The sequence below is a fragment of the Leptodactylus fuscus genome, chromosome 9 (genome assembly GCF_031893055.1).
Source record: "Leptodactylus fuscus isolate aLepFus1 chromosome 9, aLepFus1.hap2, whole genome shotgun sequence".
Lineage (NCBI taxonomy): Eukaryota > Metazoa > Chordata > Amphibia > Anura > Leptodactylidae > Leptodactylus > Leptodactylus fuscus.
In genome coordinates this window covers 5,550,764-5,568,497 of record NC_134273.1, presented here as the reverse complement: position 1 = coordinate 5,568,497, position 17,734 = coordinate 5,550,764, and the positions used below count along the sequence as shown (strand labels likewise).

At 41.2% G+C, this 17,734-nt stretch overlaps 1 protein-coding gene across 7 annotated transcripts in view; it reads left to right on the top strand.

The window, feature by feature from the left end:
* The window catches only part of DAB1 (DAB adaptor protein 1), a 499,349-nt gene that overhangs the window by 312,288 nt on the left and 169,327 nt on the right, over nt 1-17,734 (top strand). For all 7 annotated transcript variants that reach the window (XM_075286464.1, XM_075286463.1, XM_075286461.1 and 4 more), the window contains exon 4: nt 8,595-8,708. The gene's annotated coding sequence lies outside the window, so the exon portion shown is untranslated. The remainder of the gene's footprint in view (nt 1-8,594; nt 8,709-17,734) is intronic.

Below are 17,734 nucleotides of genomic sequence, written 5' to 3'. Positions count from 1 at the left end.
GCTTTGAGCATCACTTGTACAGATGAGGAGCGGCCACGAGACGTTCGGTGTTTAATCAAGCTAAAGAGGCGTCTTATATTTTTATGTAGCCGACACGAGTCAAGATAAGGTCAGATCTTATGTCTTGTACAGGAGAAGGACAATGTGCGCGGCAGGGACAGAGGTCAAGCGGCCGCCGCCATTTACCTAACACCTCTTATATAAATATCATAATTGGTCGTCCATCCCGGTAGACAGCCCCGAGATGTGGAGCCACGAGGGCAACGCAAGTGTCAACCGGATATTTCCTCCAAGTGCCCGCAAAGAATTATACGTGTAATAAAAAGAAATTCATCTGAGCCCGGAGATTGATGGAAGACGCGGGAGAGGCTCAAAGTCACCGGCGAGCTCGGCACCATCATGGCTCTCTGATTAATATCTGGGATGGCTTCATACAGAGGTCACAATGGACGCTGCAGCCATCTCCATGACCCCGACAGAAGGACTCAGGGCGGACATTCATCTCCTGGAAGACGCCCTCTGTATATAGAGGCTAAGGACCTGTGTGCGGGGATACAGCGCTCCTGTGATGGGAGACAAGTCACACCGAGGACAAGTATCTCCAGGGACCTCTAACAAGATGGGAAATCCAGAGCTGGCGGGGCTGAGACTATCACACAGCAAAGGCTTAGATACTAAGGACACACAGGATGGGCTCAGATACAGCAGAGAGTAAGGCTTAGATACTCAGGACACACTGGATGGGCTCAGATACAGCAGAGAGTAAGGCTTAGATACTCAGGACACACTGGATGGGCTCAGATACAGCAGAGAGTAAGGCTTAGATACTCAGGACACACTGGATGGGCTCAGATACAGCAGAGAGTAAGGCTTAGATACTAAGGACACACAGGATGGGCTCAGATACAGCAGACAGTAAGGCTTAGATACTCAGGACACACTGGATGGGCTCAGATACAGCAGAGAGTAAGGCTTAGATACTAAGGACATGCAGGATGGGCTCAGATACAGCAGACAGTAAGGCTTAGATACTCAGGACACACTGGATGGGCTCAGATACAGCAGAGAGTAAGGCTTAGATACTAAGGACACACAGGATGGGCTCAGATACAGCAGACAGTAAGGCTTAGATACTCAGGACACACTGGATAGGCTCAGATACAGCAGAGAGTAAGGCTTAGATACTCAGGACACACTGGATGGGCTCAGATACAGCAGAGAGTAAGGCTTAGATACTAAGGACACACTGGATGGGCTCAGATACAGCAGAGGGTAAGGCTTAGATACTCAGGACACACTGGATGGGCTCAGATACAGCAGAGGGTAAGGCTTAGATACTAAGGTCATGCAGGCACAGTGTTTTGAGCCACTTTATATAAGTGTGATACTCTCTGCTGTATCTGAGCCCATCCTGAGTGTCCTTAGTATCTAAGCCTTACTCTCTGCTGTATCTGAGCCCATCCAGTGTGTCCTGAGTATCTAAGCCTTACTCTCTGCTGTATCTGAGCCCATCCTGAGTGTCCTTAGTATCTAAGCCTTACTCTCTGCTGTATCTGAGCCCATCCTGTGTGTCCTTAGGGCCCCTTCACACGGAGTAAACGCACCGCACGTTTACGCGGCGTTAACGCGGCGTAATCGCTCACTGTAAAAAAACGCGGCGTACACGCGCCGTAAACGTGCCACAATGCGCGGCGCGTTTACTCCGTGTGAAGGGGCCCTTAGTATCTAAGCCTTACTGTCTGCTGTATTTCATCACTTCCATCACTTCTAGTTCTTAGCCTCTGTTAATAGCCCCTCCTCCTCTGATTCCAGCCTGTTTCAAATTTTCTCTCCAGCCCCCGCCATCCCTGAGTAACAAGCGCAGTTGATTTTGGTGCCTGATGTGTTATTTAAGCTCTGTAATGTCAGGTGGGCAGTGTCAGACAAGGGGGTGTGGCTCAGGGCTCCAATCAGAGAGAGGAAAGAAAGAAAGAAAGAAAGAAAGAAAGAAAGAAAGAAAGAAAGAAAGAAAGAAAGAAAGAAAGAAAGAAGGAAGATACAGAGATTTGCAGACAGTCCTGATTCGGCGCCATCCCTGGTGAGGTTGGGGTAGAGAGAAGGTTACTAACAGAACTGAACAATTATGTGGAAGGCGTCTTGTGAACAATCTGAGACGTGAATTTAATTGCAAGTGTTCTCAGCTCTAATTCCTCGGTAAAAGCTTCTTTTCAATATTGTGTGAGCGGCAGAAGATATTTGTAGAGCTGGCCGGGCGCCAGACAACTCCGAAATACCAGTCCCTTCTCACAGGTCTCCTCTGCAGACCTGACCCTGTCTAGTCCCTGCTGCCCGTGGGGTGTGACTGTGTTAGACCGGAATATTATTATCATTAGATATTATATTACTATTATAGGATAGAATTATTATTATTATTATTATTATTATTATTATTATTATTATTATTAGATATGATCTTATTGCTGCGTGTGGGATGTAACTATGATATATCTGAGCCCTTGTGATCTCGGTCAGTGATTCCGCTATGCATAACACATCTATACGCGACATATCAGCGGAATATTATTCTGCAACATTGGACGGATCTTTATTCTGTCTCTGATGATTTGCACCAATTCTTGATACTGTAAGTTAAAAACTTCCAACAAGTTTCTCCAAGTCGCGGAGTCTTCGGGGTTCTAGAGATTGTTGGCTCGGGATATTCTTACATGTCCTTATATGTCACCTACTGTTTGTGCCCTTGTAGAAGACTAAATCCTCAGATTTCTAAGTTTCTATCTAGAATTTTTGTGCCTGTCCACGCACCGACTGTCAGAACTCCAGGCATCATTCCTCATGTGCACGGCTATAGCATCAAAGCCAGATACTAAGTAGTGATCCTGAGTCGCTGCACATCCCTGCAGGTATACGGGAAATGTCTCCAGATGTTATTGTGCCTGTGCATGAACTAGTGGAATAAATAAGAGTGACTCGTGAATTAAAGGGGTTGTCCGGTTTAGTAAACAACCTATTTGGGGAAATCTGGGTTAATAGAGGAGGATCGCCTGCGCAGAACCCTCATATCCTGCCCAGGGCAAAGCCTGAGGAGCAGTGACATAGAAGGTCTCTCTGGAGGACCAGACAGCCCATGGATATAAATGGACACAGTGTAATACTTTATTTCCCCTGTGGAGGTGCTGCAAGGGAACCAAGTTCTTGCTGATCCCTAGAGATGGGTTATCCTTGCAAGACTTATTTTGCAAATTTTGCAAGGTTCACCTGTCAATTTGGTGCAAACTTGAATTTCTATAACTATTTTCTAGGGTCTCATAGGGGAAGTGAACACTGATACTCGCCTTCCCTCCCCTCTCATGGACACCTTTGCAGTCTTCTTCAGACGTCTTCCAGCTTCCTGGGTGATGTCAGTGGCCCCAGTGGTTGGACTTCAGCATTCACATGGGGCGTGTGGACGTCATGATGCTTTTATGCAAGTGCCCTGACGTTGATGTGCCCCATGTGACCACTGAGGCCCAATCATAGGCCGCTGACATCACCCAGGAGCCCAGAAGACGTTGGAGGACTCACCCAGGAGGCCAGAAGATGTTGGAGGACACCTGAGCCCAGGAGAAGATTTGGAAAATTCTTTTTGATCTCGACTCCTTACAAACCAGTTTACTCAAGGAAGGGGGGGGGAGGGAGGGACACACTGTGTGATCTGCCCATTGTCAAGAAAACGTTCCGCCGTCCAAAGTGGAGACTCCTACATAGTATCTCGATGTAAATGTAACAATCCATGCTGCTGTGCGTCCATCACATGACCAGGCCTCCGCTTTATATTAAAGGTCAGGTCAAGCGAAGACCTAAAAATTCTCGAGGAACTGATACAAAAAGCTTTATGGAAAGTTGTATTTATACAGAGTGCGGGGCAAACTTACTGACAGCGGAAATCGCCCTTTATAGGGTTTTTAATGAACGTCCAATGGTCGGGAATATTTGATAATCCGCCGCCCGTCGACAGAATCCTCAATGTGATGAAACACTTTGCGTTTTGTTACATTTTAGATTTTTTTTTTTTGCCTTCAATCTCTGGAATTGATTTTTTTCTAAACCTTTCTAAACAATTGAGAAATATCCTTTCATAATCGGAGACGGGCGAGCGCGGCGGAGACCTGCGGGGACTTACTGGGGGCGGCACACGAAGAGTTAAAGTTTGATCCATCGCTTGTTTTATTCCGGGCGGATGACAGAAATACAATGTACGAGGCGGCTCTTGTTTTGTAACCTTGTGATGTGAGACGTAGCCATAAAACCTTCTGTATAAGGCGTCAGATCTGATCCTCTAGTCCTCACTGAGACTACACTGTGTAATATTATCATTACTGAGCCCACACACGTTAGCACCCAGCTTTCCTAGGTGCCTGAATAACAAATCTGTCTCCTTCTGCAGGGTCACGCGGGTCAGTGGTGGTGCTGAAAGGGTTATTCCTATCTGCTACACTGATAGCATATTGCTAGGGTTTGCCATCACTTTAGGATAGGTGGGCTCTGAGCTTTGGGACCCCTGCTGATCCTGAGAATGAAGGGGCCACATCACTGATTCCAGAGGAAGGGGAGGAGCTTCAAATGAGACTTTCAGGTCCCACCCCTGAGGTTCAGAAGGGGAAGGGATTCATCGACCAGATCTTCAAACTCTCCTCTGAGGTTCAAAGGGGAAAGACTAATAGACCTTCAGGTGCTCCCCTGATGGTCATAAAGGGGAGGAGTTTCAACTACAAGACATTAAGACCCTCCCCTGAGCTTCAGGAAGGGAGGGGCTTTAACTACCAGACCACTAAGCCCTCCCCTGAGGTTCCAATTCTATTCAAAAACATTTATTATCTGTTTTTGTGCCTTTCTTGACCCCACGACACCGATGTTTCTAACTTGCAAATGACCAATAGGTGTCAGTCTCCACCGAGGTGGATAGTCATATGATAAATAAGCTCCTCCCAACATAATAAAGTTTTAGAGCACATACACGGCCATGACATTCTTCTCACTCCCGATTCTCATAGTTATCAGTGGAACACTTTCCTTTAGTTCACAATCTCCTCTCCTCTTAGCAGAATTCTGGAGAATACGGTAATTATATACATTTAGTGTTACACGAGGTGTCATTAGGAGGCAGAGGTCCACTTCAGCATCAAGTACCTCTCCAGTAATGACACATTATCAGAGCCCCCGCTCCTCACGGACACGCCTCGTAGCGCTAGGCCTCACCCCCACCGCACAGTCTATTTACCTGCCTCATTGTCTCCAACCAGAAACAGTCATTAGAGCCTTTCTGCTTGTATCCAGAGAAGGAAAATTACAATAATCATTCTATCAATCAGGAGACTCTAACTATGGCGCAAGAGCTGCAAAAAGCACATTATAGCGGTATAGAGAACAATGCAGAGAGAGGCGAGAGCGGCTAATGCAGAGGATTACACCGGAGGACCCGAGCGACATACACAATGAAGAGGAATCAGAGCAGTGCCCCAAGTCCTAGAGACAATAGAAAGTGAAAACTGGGAAATATCGCCGTGTACCTGCCAGGCATATAGGAAGATAGATAGATAGATAGATAGATAGATAGATAGATAGATAGATAGATAGATAGATAGATAGGAGATAGATAGATAGGAGATAGATAGATAGATAGATAGATAGATAGATAGATGATAGATAGATAGATAGATAGATAGATAGATAGATAGATAGATAGATAGGAGATAGATAGATAGATAGATAGATAGATAGATAGATAGGAGATAGATAGATAGATAGATAGATAGATAGATAGATAGGAGATAGATAGATAGATAGATAGATAGATAGATAGATAGATAGATAGGAGATAGATAGATAGATAGATAGATAGATAGATAGATAGGAGATAGATAGATAGATAGATAGATAGATAGATACAATATCTGGATTCTGCTCATCCTCTGCAGATTCCTGTGTACTGAACCTTATTTATTATTTAAGTGTCATTTTCAGGTGCAGGAGAGATTTTAGCACAGGGTGAGGTGTGAAGGTGAGAAGTGCTCAGAAATGTGAATAAGCTGCAAATATCAATCATTTACTAACATGGTCTATAATGGATGTGACATTATCACAGGTTGTAGGTTTAAAAGGGAACCCTGGTTACAAATAATATTATCATAATAAGTGTTGTAAGAATTCCTAGGTTACATGGCAAATACATTATGAACTGAGCAGAATAGTGAGCACAGCTCTGGAGTATAATACAGGATAAGTAATGTAATGTATGTACACAGTGACTGTACCAGCAGAATAGTGAGCACAGCTCTGGAGTATAATACAGGATAAGTAATGTAATGTATGTACACAGTGACTGCACCAGCAGAATAGTGAGCGCAGCTCTGGGGTATAATACAGGATAAGTAATGTAATGTATGTACACAGTGACTGCACCAGCAGAATAGTGAGCGCAGCTCTGGCGTATAATACAGGATAAGTAATGTATGTACACAGTGACTGTACCAGCAGAATAGTGAGCGCAGCTCTGGAGTATAATACAGGATAAGTAATGTAATGTATGTACACAGTGACTGCACCAGCAGAATAGTGAGCGCAGCTCTGGAGTATAATACAGGATAAGTAATGTAATGTATGTACACAGTGACTGTACCAGCAGAATAGTGAGCGCAGCTCTGGAGTATAATACAGGATAAGTAATGTAATGTATGTACACAGTGGCTGTACCAGCAGAATAGTGAGCGCAGCTCTGGAGTATAATACAGGATAAGTAATGTAATGTATGTACACAGTGACCGCACCAGCAGAATAGTGAGCGCAGCTCTGGAGTATAATACAGGATAAGTAATGTAATGTATGTACACAGTGACTGCACCAGCAGAATAGTGAGCGCAGCTCTGGAGTATAATACAGGATAAGTAATGTAATGTATGTACACAGTGACTGCACCAGCAGAATAGTGAGCGCAGCTCTGGAGTATAATACAGGATAAGTAATGTAATGTATGTACACAGTGACTGTACCAGCAGAATAGTGAGCGCAGCTCTGGAGTATAATACAGGATAAGTAATGTAATGTATGTACACAGTGACTGCACCAGCAGAATAGTGAGCGCAGCTCTGGAGTATAATACAGGATAAGTAATGTAATGTATGTACACAGTGACTGCACCAGCAGAATAGTGAGCGCAGCTCTGGAGTATAATACAGGATAAGTAATGTAATGTATGTACACAGTGACTGCACCAGCAGAATAGTGAGCGCAGCTCTGGAGTACAGGATATGTAATATACAGTATATAGACAGTGACTACATGTATGTAGATTAATTCTATATGTTACATGTAATATGATGTTCAGATGAAGTATAGAATAATACTTAGTAAATAAATACAATGTAAAGCTAGTCTGTATAACCTGACTTTCCCTCTAACTACAGGACAGCTGTGATTGCGGATCAATGTGTCAGTTAGAACTTGATACGTCTCCAGTGTTTTTCACTTATTATAAATGTTTCATCCATAATCGGACAATTTGTTACCGGTCACTAAATAAGACAGGCAGGAAATCTTTTACGTATAACAGGAGAGCGACTCCGTCCCCGATAATATCAGGGCGGCTCCACAGGTGTTATAAATTACAGAATATTCTGTGAAGTACTTTGTCGTTTCTCAGTTATCTGTATTAGTTACTTCTCTTTGCTGTTCAGTTTCTTGTATCCGGTCGTTCTATTTTGATGACACAGCGTGGGCAGTGAGGTTTCAGTTGCACATTTTTTAAGGGGGGGGTGCAATTATTTTATTAAATGTATTAAAAATGAAATTTGCAGCCACTTTACCAATAGCCTTGGTTAAAACTCTCTCCCCTTTTGCAGCTAACGCTGTTACATAGACCTCTGACTCGCCAGGGTTACAGACTACAAACCCTCATCCTGTAGTCAGCTCTTACTGTCTCTGACTCCAGGGATTACAGCAGCTCAGACTTCAGGATCAGACTACACAGGGCCGCTCTGTAGTCTGTAACAATGGAGACGCAGAGTTCTGCATAGGAACTGTATGCAAAAAAAAAAAAAAAAGTAGATTTTTAATCTTTTTCATAGTTACAAAGTTGCTTTTTTTTATTTTAGACTCTCTGCAGGAATAAGAGAATTGTTTCAGCCTTGTCCATTGACCTGATTGCCAGGGAGCAGTCTAATATTCCCAGACCTACAGTATACATGTCACAGTCTCCCATCCCCTTTAATACTTGTCCCCGGCTTGTGCTCATTGCTTTATAACTTGCACCCTCAGCATTCTTTGCTATTTCTCCACTTTGGCCCCTTGTAACTTGGCGGCCATTAGCGGCGGGCTCAGTCTATCCCCTCTCTGAGTTCGGGGCTTGTTCTTCCCCCTGTATGTGGAGGACTTGGCGGAGTCCCTGATTGAGGATTCTGCTCACAGGGCTGCAGTCCTTCAGATCACAAGCGCTGACAGTTGATTCTCTCCTGTTCATCTGCGTGGCCTCTATAGACTCTGCTATGCATGAGCCTCTCATTAACACACAAAGCATGATGAATCGCCCAACTCACACAACCTGCAAACTGCTTGTCTTCCAGAGTCTCCAGAGCTCCTTGTGACATCACCATGAGCCAAAGAAGAAAGTGAGAGAGTCTTGGAGCCGCCTGCGTTACTGCCACCCATCACTGACACAATGATTCATTATGGGGAAGGTAAGTGCCCGGGACAAGATGAGAAGTGGAGCAGACAGGCAGGACCTAGATCTAGCACTGTATATAGCATCATTGTAAAAGTAAGTGCCCCCCATCATGACTCATCAGCTACTAGCCCCCCGCCCCAGGGCGCAGCTCTATCACTATATATAGCACCATTGTAAAAGTATGTGCCCCCCATCATGACTTATCAGCTACTAGCCCCCCATAGCCCCCCGCCCCAGGGCGCAGCTCTATCACTATATATAGCACCATTGTAAAAGTATGTGCCCCCCATCATGACTTATCAGCTACTACCCCCCGCCCCAGGGCGCAGCTCTATCACTATATATAGCACCATTGTAAAAGTATGTGCCCCCATCATGACTTATCAGCTACTAGCCCCCCATAGCCCCCCGCCCCAGGGCGCAGCTCTATCACTATATATAGCATCATTGTAAAAGTAAGTGTCCCCCCCATCATGACTTATCAGCTACTAGCCCCCCATAGCCCCCCGCCCCAGGGCGCAGCTCTATCACTATATATAGCATCATTGTAAAAGTAAGTGTCCCCCCCATCATGACTTATCAGCTACTAGCCCCCCATAGCCCCCCGCCCCAGGGCGCAGCTCTATCACTATATATAGCATCATTGTAAAAGTATGTGCCCCCCATCATGACTTATCAGCTACTACCCCCCCATAGCCCCCCTCCCCAGGGCGCAGCTCTATCACTATATATAGCATCATTGTAAAAGTATGTGCCCCCATCATGACTTATCAGCTACTACCCCCCCATAGCCCCCCGCCCCAGGGCTCAGCTCTATCACTATATATAGCATCATTGTAAAAGTATGTGTCCCCCCCATCATGACTTATCAGCTACTAGCCCCCTATAGCCCCCCACCCCAGGGCTCAGCTCTATCACTATATATAGCATCATTGTAAAAGTATGTGCCCCCATCATGACTTATCAGCTACTAGCCCCCTATACCCCCTGCCCCAGACCTATCGCTATAAATAGCATCATTGTAAAAGTAAGTGCCCCCCATCATGACTCATCAGCTACTACCCCCCATAGCTCCCCCCCCCCCTCCGTCCCGGGGTCCCAGTCACTGACATCTGGTTATTATCTTTACTCCACTTGTGCACAGGCGCAGAACATGGCTGCTCATCTGCATAGATTGTGGTATGGTCAGGCGAAGTTCACACACAGCAGATTTCATCTAAATGGGGTTGTAAATGAATGTGAGACCCAAATGAATAGAAGAGTGCTAAAAATTTCTGCACCAAATACGTACTGTAGTGTTAAGGCTGTGTTCACACATAAAGTAAACAGGGCGGAACAATCTGTTGTGATATTTGCTGCGTAATTGTCATCAGAATCCTCCGTGTTACCGACAAGTTCTTCTGCAGATGTAACATCTACACTAAGGGGTATTCACGCATCTATCTATCTATCTATCTATCTATCTCCTATCTATCTATCTATCTATCTATCTATCTATCTATCTCCTATCTATCTATCTATCTATCTATCTATCTATCTATCTATCTATCTATCTATCTCCTATCTATCATCTATCTATCTATCTATCTATCTATCTATCTATCTATCTCCTATCTATCTATCTATCTATCTCCTATCTATCTATCTATCTATCTATCTATCTATCTAGCTATCTATCTATCTATCTATCTCCTATCTATCTATCTATCTATCTATCTATCTATCTATCTATCTATCATCTATCTATCTATCTCCTATCTATCTATCTATCTATCTATCTATCTATCTATCTATCTATCTCCTATCTATCTATCTATCTATCTATCTATCTATCTATCTATCTATCTCCTATCTATCTATCTATCTATCTATCTATCTATCTATCTCCTATCTATCTATCTATCTATCTATCTATCTATCTATCTCCTATCTATCTATCTATCTATCTATCTATCTATCTATCTCCTATCTATCTATCTATCTATCTATCTATCTATCTATCTCCTATCTATCTATCTATCTATCTATCTATCTATCTATCTCATATCTATCTATCTCATATCTATCTATCTATCTATCTATCTATCTATCTATCTATCTATCATCTATCTATCTATCTATCTATCTATCTCCTATCTATCTATCTCCTATCTATCTATCTATCTATCTATCTATCTCCTATCTATCTATCTATCTATCTATCTATCTATCTATCTATCTCCTATCTATCTATCTATCTATCTATCTATCTATCTCCTATCTATCTATCTATCTATCTATCTATCTATCTATCTATCTCCTATCTATCTATCTCCTATCTATCTATCTATCTCCTATCTATCTATCTATCTATCTATCTATCTATCTATCTATCATCTATCTATCTATCTATCTATCTATCTATCTATCTCCTATCTATCTATCTATCTATCTATCTATCTATCTATCTCCTATCTATCTATCTATCTATCTATCTATCTTCCATAGCAGTGACACTTGATATGACTTCAGTATTTCGCCTTGAGGTGCAGGAGTTCTGGGGAGTGATGAGTAGTTGCGTTGGTCGCACAGTTATATTCTGTTATCTTTCTCCTACCACTCTGCCATTGAATGTGTCAGTCTTTACTGCAGTATTTTATTCATGAACTATAGCAGGCAGGAGAGAGGACACATAAACTATGAATCTAATGTCAGATCTGTGTCTGGAATCAGTAAGCATTGCTGGATTCATATTTTTCCCTTTTTTGCTGAACTCCATTTGCCAAATGTCGGATCTGATTCTACAAAATATTCCAGACGTGATTTTTAACGTAGTAAAATGGAAACATTGGAATTGACAGCCGATACAGTCCATTTAGCCTGCAGAGCCTGCCAATTCCTGGTAATTACTCTGATCACACACCGCTACTTGTTAAATCACAGAGGACTCCCGGACGCTACTTCATTTTTCTCCAAAAATACAAGGACTTGAATTGCGCAGAGTCGGTGACAGGGAGGAACGGCAGGAAAACAAGGCGGCTATTGTGAATCCATTATCCTGTGAGAGGCCGGGCGCCATGTTTACCACAGTGTTCTCTACATTATAATCTGTAACAATCCTGAATATAAAGGAAGCTGTGATGTCACAGGTGCAGTGGAGAGGGGTGATGTCACAGGTGTTCAGGGGAGAGTGGTGATGTCACAGGTGCACTGGAGAGCGGTGATGTCACAGGTGTTCAGTGGAGAGCGGTGATGTCACAGGTGTTCAAGGGAGAGCGGTGATGTCACAGGTGTTCAGTGGAGAGTGGTGATGTCACAGGTGTTCAGTGGAGAGCAGTGATGTCACAGGTGCAGTGGAGAACGGTGATGTCACAGGTGTTCAAGGGAGAGCGGTGATGTCACAGGTGTTCAGTGGAGAGTGGTGATGTCACAGGTGTTCAGTGGAGAGCGGTGATGTCACAGGTGCAGTGGAGAACGGTGATGTCACAGGTGTTCAGGGGAGAGCGGTGATGTCACAGGTGCAGTGGAGAACGGTGATGTCACAGGTGCAGTGGAGAACGGTGATGTCACAGGTGTTCAAGGGAGAGCGGTGATGTCACAGGTGTTCAGTGGAGAGTGGTGATGTCACAGGTGTTCAGTGGAGAGCGGTGATGTCACAGGTGCAGTGGAGAACGGTGATGTCACAGGTGTTCAGGGGAGAGCGGTGATGTCACAGGTGCAGTGGAGAACGGTGATGTCACAGGTGCAGTGGAGAACGGTGATGTCACAGGTGTTCAGTGGAGAGCAGTGATGTCACAGATGTTCAGATGAGAGTGATGATGTCAGAGATGTACAGTGGAGAGTGATGATGTCACAGGTTATCAGTCATGTCTGAGGGTTTGGATTGAGCCTGGGACTATGTAGTAAATTTGGCCTTGACCAGAGGTCGCCATGTTGTAGTGTGAGCCCAATCTTGCTACAACTGTGAAAAAGATTGTATTATGGACAACAGGAATTGTGGGTAAAATGTATCCCTAGCCCTACTGAACATGTGACCCCAAGAAAAAGCGAAGTGCGCCCTCCGCCCCATTATTTCTTATAGAGTCTCATCAGTATCCGGGGGCTTTCAAGTGATACAATGATAATAATACACAAACAATGTTGCCAATGACATCACAAACTCAGTAGATTGATATAATAAATCAGAAGTAGCGTCCCTTGTGGTCTAGAGTTACAAAGGGGATAACAGTAAAATCCCTGGTGGTCTTGGGAGGTGAAAAGACTAATGATAAATGTCAAGACAGTCTAGGATAGTGAAGAAGTTACTGGTATAAATATCCCTGGTGGTCTAGGGTGGTGAAAGGGCTAATGGTACACTCCGTGATAGTCTAAGCTGATGGAAAGGTTCATGGTAACATCTCTGGTGATCCGGGGACATGATATAGATAAAGATAACATTCCTAATAGTCCAGAATGCTATTCCAGATATTCCAACAGGTGGTCTAGGGTGGTGAAATGGAGAAAGCTAAAATCCTTCATCGTGGGTTATAATAATGTCTCTGGTGATCTGGAGTCATTAAAGGGATAGTAGTAAAGTCTCCGGATCATACAGGACGGTGAAGAGAATAATGATATGTATGACTACTCCTGGTAATCTAGGATGGTGAAAGGGCTAGTGGTAACATCACTGACAGAACAGAATGATTTAAAGGTTAGTCCTATTGTGTTCCCTGGTGGTCTAGAGTGGTGAAAGGGTTAATGGTAAAATTCATGATAACCTAGAAATGTGCAGAGGTTACTGCTACGAATATCCCTGGTGGTCTAGGATGGTGAAAGGGCTAATGGTAAAGAGGTTAATGGTGAAGAGGTTAACGGTAATATCCCCGGTGGTGTGGGGGGTAAATACTTGTTTTGCAGTGGTCTCCGGGCTCTAGAGTACCTGTAACAGGGGGCTCCTACCCCGCACTGATCTTATAGACACTGATCTCCTCCATCATATAATGTCAGCCGGCACAAATGGAGGTTGAGGGCATCTCCGACCACCCTGCTCAGCTTTATTTGATTGAGGTTGTCAGAAGTCATGAGATTTATATTCCTAGTAGACAATGAAGAATCAATTTGTCTTGGCGGCTTCTCCTCGGCATCGACAGTGATGAGAATTCTTAAAGATTGTTCATCACCAGAGGCTACAGAGCACTTCAGAGACTTCGAGATTCCTCTTACATGGAATCCCTGATATCATAGAATAGTCATTCAGTTAGGAAGCGCTGATGATGTCACATGATGATGTCATTAGGTTACATATGTAGAGCTACATACATGTAGAAGTCTATCGTGTTATATATTTTTATTATCTGTAATACTGTTCTAGAGTCACATGTGACAGAGCTGGAGCAGAAGATTCTGAGCTTTTTTCTAGACTTTGTAATCATGTTCTAGAGCCAACTGATATTGAATTCTAGCTCACCATGATTTGGTCATTGTGCATGCATGTTCTACACTACTAGAGCGAGAACTCTAATCCTGTAAGGCATAGATGGAGCTAAGATTGTCTTCAAACCTTGTAATAGACATCACTCCAGAAAAGAAAGTGTAATCCAGTTCTTGAGCATTGTGTTACTGTGTTTCGGTAGAATGTAATCCTGCTGTAGAGCGACACAATCCTGTTTCTGGACATTGCATGGGCATTTTCTAGAACACAGGATAAACCTGCTGTAGAATCTAATAATCCTGTTCTAGAGCAAAAGAAAAAATTCTAATCCGTTATACAGTGGACTGAAATATTGGTCTAGAACAGCAGAATAACCTTGGCCATGAACAATACAGTATAACACCAAGTCATCAACAAGGACAATATAGTTACCAGTTGTGACAATGAACACTAACAGATATAGTGACGCGTATAAATGTAGCGAAAATAGGAAGTTTCCTATACAGCGCCTAAACCCTGTGAAGTCTGACCCTCAGTGACCTGTTACTTTACTCCACCTGCTATTCACATGTATTAATAAACCAAATATATTGTGAGTAAGGAATCTACAGCACTGAGGAATCGGGAGCGCGAGGAGCCAGGGCCAAGGGACGGTGCGAGAACTGAGAAAGTGCAGTCACATAAGAAAGACAATTATATGACTCTGGATAACATGGAAACTGCCCCAGAAATCTCCTCCAAGTGCAGAATAATCTAACTTTGGGCACTTAGCAACAAGTAATAAAACTGGTAGAGCCCGGACATTTCCCACTAGTGAGGTCATCGCAGCCGGTGAATGTGAAGCCAAAAAACCCAACAAAGGGGCCGGATTATTTATTTCTTACAAATATCTCTATAGAGCCGAGCAAGTGAAGTGAAGAAGCCTGAAGGCAACTGAGCCGGACAAGGAGGTGCAGGGAGAACACTCAGGGCTGATGGCGGCATGGAAACCTGATGGCGGAAGCAAATGCACAACAGTGATATATATGAGAATAAGATAAAAACTGAAACACTTTATAACAAGTAGTAGTAATATCACCGCTACAGACATGTTACATAATATCCATGTATAGTATTATAGTAGTTATATCCATGTACATAGGAGTAGTATTATAGTAGTTATATTCTTGTACATAGGAGCAGTATTATAGTAGTTATATTCTTGTACATAAGAGTAGTATTACAGTAGTTATATTCTTGTATATAGGAGTAGTATTATAGTAGTTATATTCTTGTACATAAGAGTAGTATTATAGTAGTTATATTCTTGTACATAAGAGTAGTATTATAGTAGTTATATTCTTGTACATAAGAGTAGTATTATAGTAGTTATATTCTTGTATATAGGAGTAGTATTATAGTAGTTATATTCTTGTACATAGGAGCAGTATTATAGTAGTTATATTCTTGTACAATGGAGTAGTATTATAGTAGTTCTATTCTTGTACATAGGAGTAGTATTATAGTAGTTATATTCTTGTACATAGGAGTAGTATTATAGTAGTTATATTCTTGTACAATGGAGTAGTATTATAGTAGTTCTATTCTTGTACATAGGAGCAGTATTATAGCAGTTATATTCTTGTACATAGGAGTAGTATTATAGTAGTTATATTCTTGTACATAGGAGGTAGTATTATAATAGTTATATTCTTGTACATAGGAGTAGTATTATAGTAGTTATATTCTTGTACATAGGAGTAGTATTATAGTAGTTATATTCTTGTACATAGGAGCAGTATTATAGTAGTTATATTCTTGTACATAGGAGCAGTATTATAGTAGTTATATTCTTGTACAATGGAGTAGTATTATAGTAGTTATATTCTTGTACAATGGAGTAGTATTATAGTAGTTCTATTCTTGTATATAGGAGTAGTATTATAGTAGTTATATTCTTGTATATAGGAGCAGTATTATAGTAGTTATATTCTTGTACATAGGAGTAGTATTATAGTAGTTATATTCTTGTACATAGGAGTAGTATTATAGTAGTTATATTCTTGTACATAGGAGTAGTATTAAAGTAGTTATATTCTTGTACATAGGAGCAGTATTATAGTAGTTATATTCTTGTACATAGGAGGTAGTATTATAGTAGTTATATTCTTGTACATAGGAGGTAGTATTATAGTAGTTATATTCTTGTACATAGGAGTAGTATTATAGTAGTTATATTCTTGTACATAGTAGTAGTATTATAGTAGTTATATTCTTGTACATAGGGGCAGTATTATAGTAGTTATATTCTTGTACATAGGAGCAGTATTATAGTAGTTATATTCTTGTACATAGGAGCAGTATTATAGTAGTTATATTCTTGTACATAGGAGGTAGTATTATAGTAGTTATATTCTTGTACATAGGAGCAGTATTATAGTAGTTATATTCTTGTACATAGGGGCAGTATTATAGTAGTTATATTCTTGTACATATGAGCAGTATTATAGTAGTTATATTCTTGTACATAGGAGGTAGTATTATAGTAGTTATATTCTTGTACATAGGAGCAGTATTATAGTAGTTATATTCTTGTACATAGGAGTAGTATTATAGTAGTTATATTCTTGTACATATGAGCAGTATTATAGTAGTTATATTCTTGTACATAGGAGCAGTATTATAGTAGTTATATTCTTGTACATAGGAGCAGTATTATAGTAGTTATATTCTTGTACATAGGAGTAGTATTATAGTAGTTATATTCTTGTACATAGGAGTAGTATTATAGTAGTTATATTCTTGTACATAAGAGGTAGTATTATAGTAGTTATATTCTTGTACATAGGGGCAGTATTATAGTAGTTATATTCTTGTACATAGGAGCAGTATTATAGTAGTTATATTCTTGTACATAGGAGCAGTATTATAGTAGTTATATTCTTGTACATAGGAGGTAGTATTATAGTAGTTATATTCTTGTACATAGGAGCAGTATTATAGTAGTTATATTCTTGTACATAGGGGCAGTATTATAGTAGTTATATTCTTGTACATATGAGCAGTATTATAGTAGTTATATTCTTGTACATAGGAGGTAGTATTATAGTAGTTATATTCTTGTACATAGGAGCAGTATTATAGTAGTTATATTCTTGTACATAGGAGTAGTATTATAGTAGTTATATTCTTGTACATAGGAGGTAGTATTATAGTAGTTATATTCTTGTACATAGGAGCAGTATTATAGTAGTTATATTCTTGTACATAGGAGCAGTATTATAGTAGTTATATTCTTGTACATAGGAGTAGTATTATAGTAGTTATATTCTTGTACATAGGAGCAGTATTATAGTAGTTATATTCTTGTACATAGGAGCAGTATTATAGTAGTTATATTCTTGTACATAGGAGCAGTATTATAGTAGTTATATTCTTGTACATAGGAGCAGTATTATAGTAGTTACATTCTTGTACATAGGAGTAGTATTATAGTAGTTATATTCTTGTACATAGGAGCAGTATTATAGTAGTTATATTCTTGTACATAGGAGTAGTATTACAGTAGATATATTCTTGTACATAGGAGTAGTATTATAGTAGTTATATTCTTGTACATAGGAGTAGTATTATAGTAGTTATATTATTGTACATAGGAGTAGTATTATAGT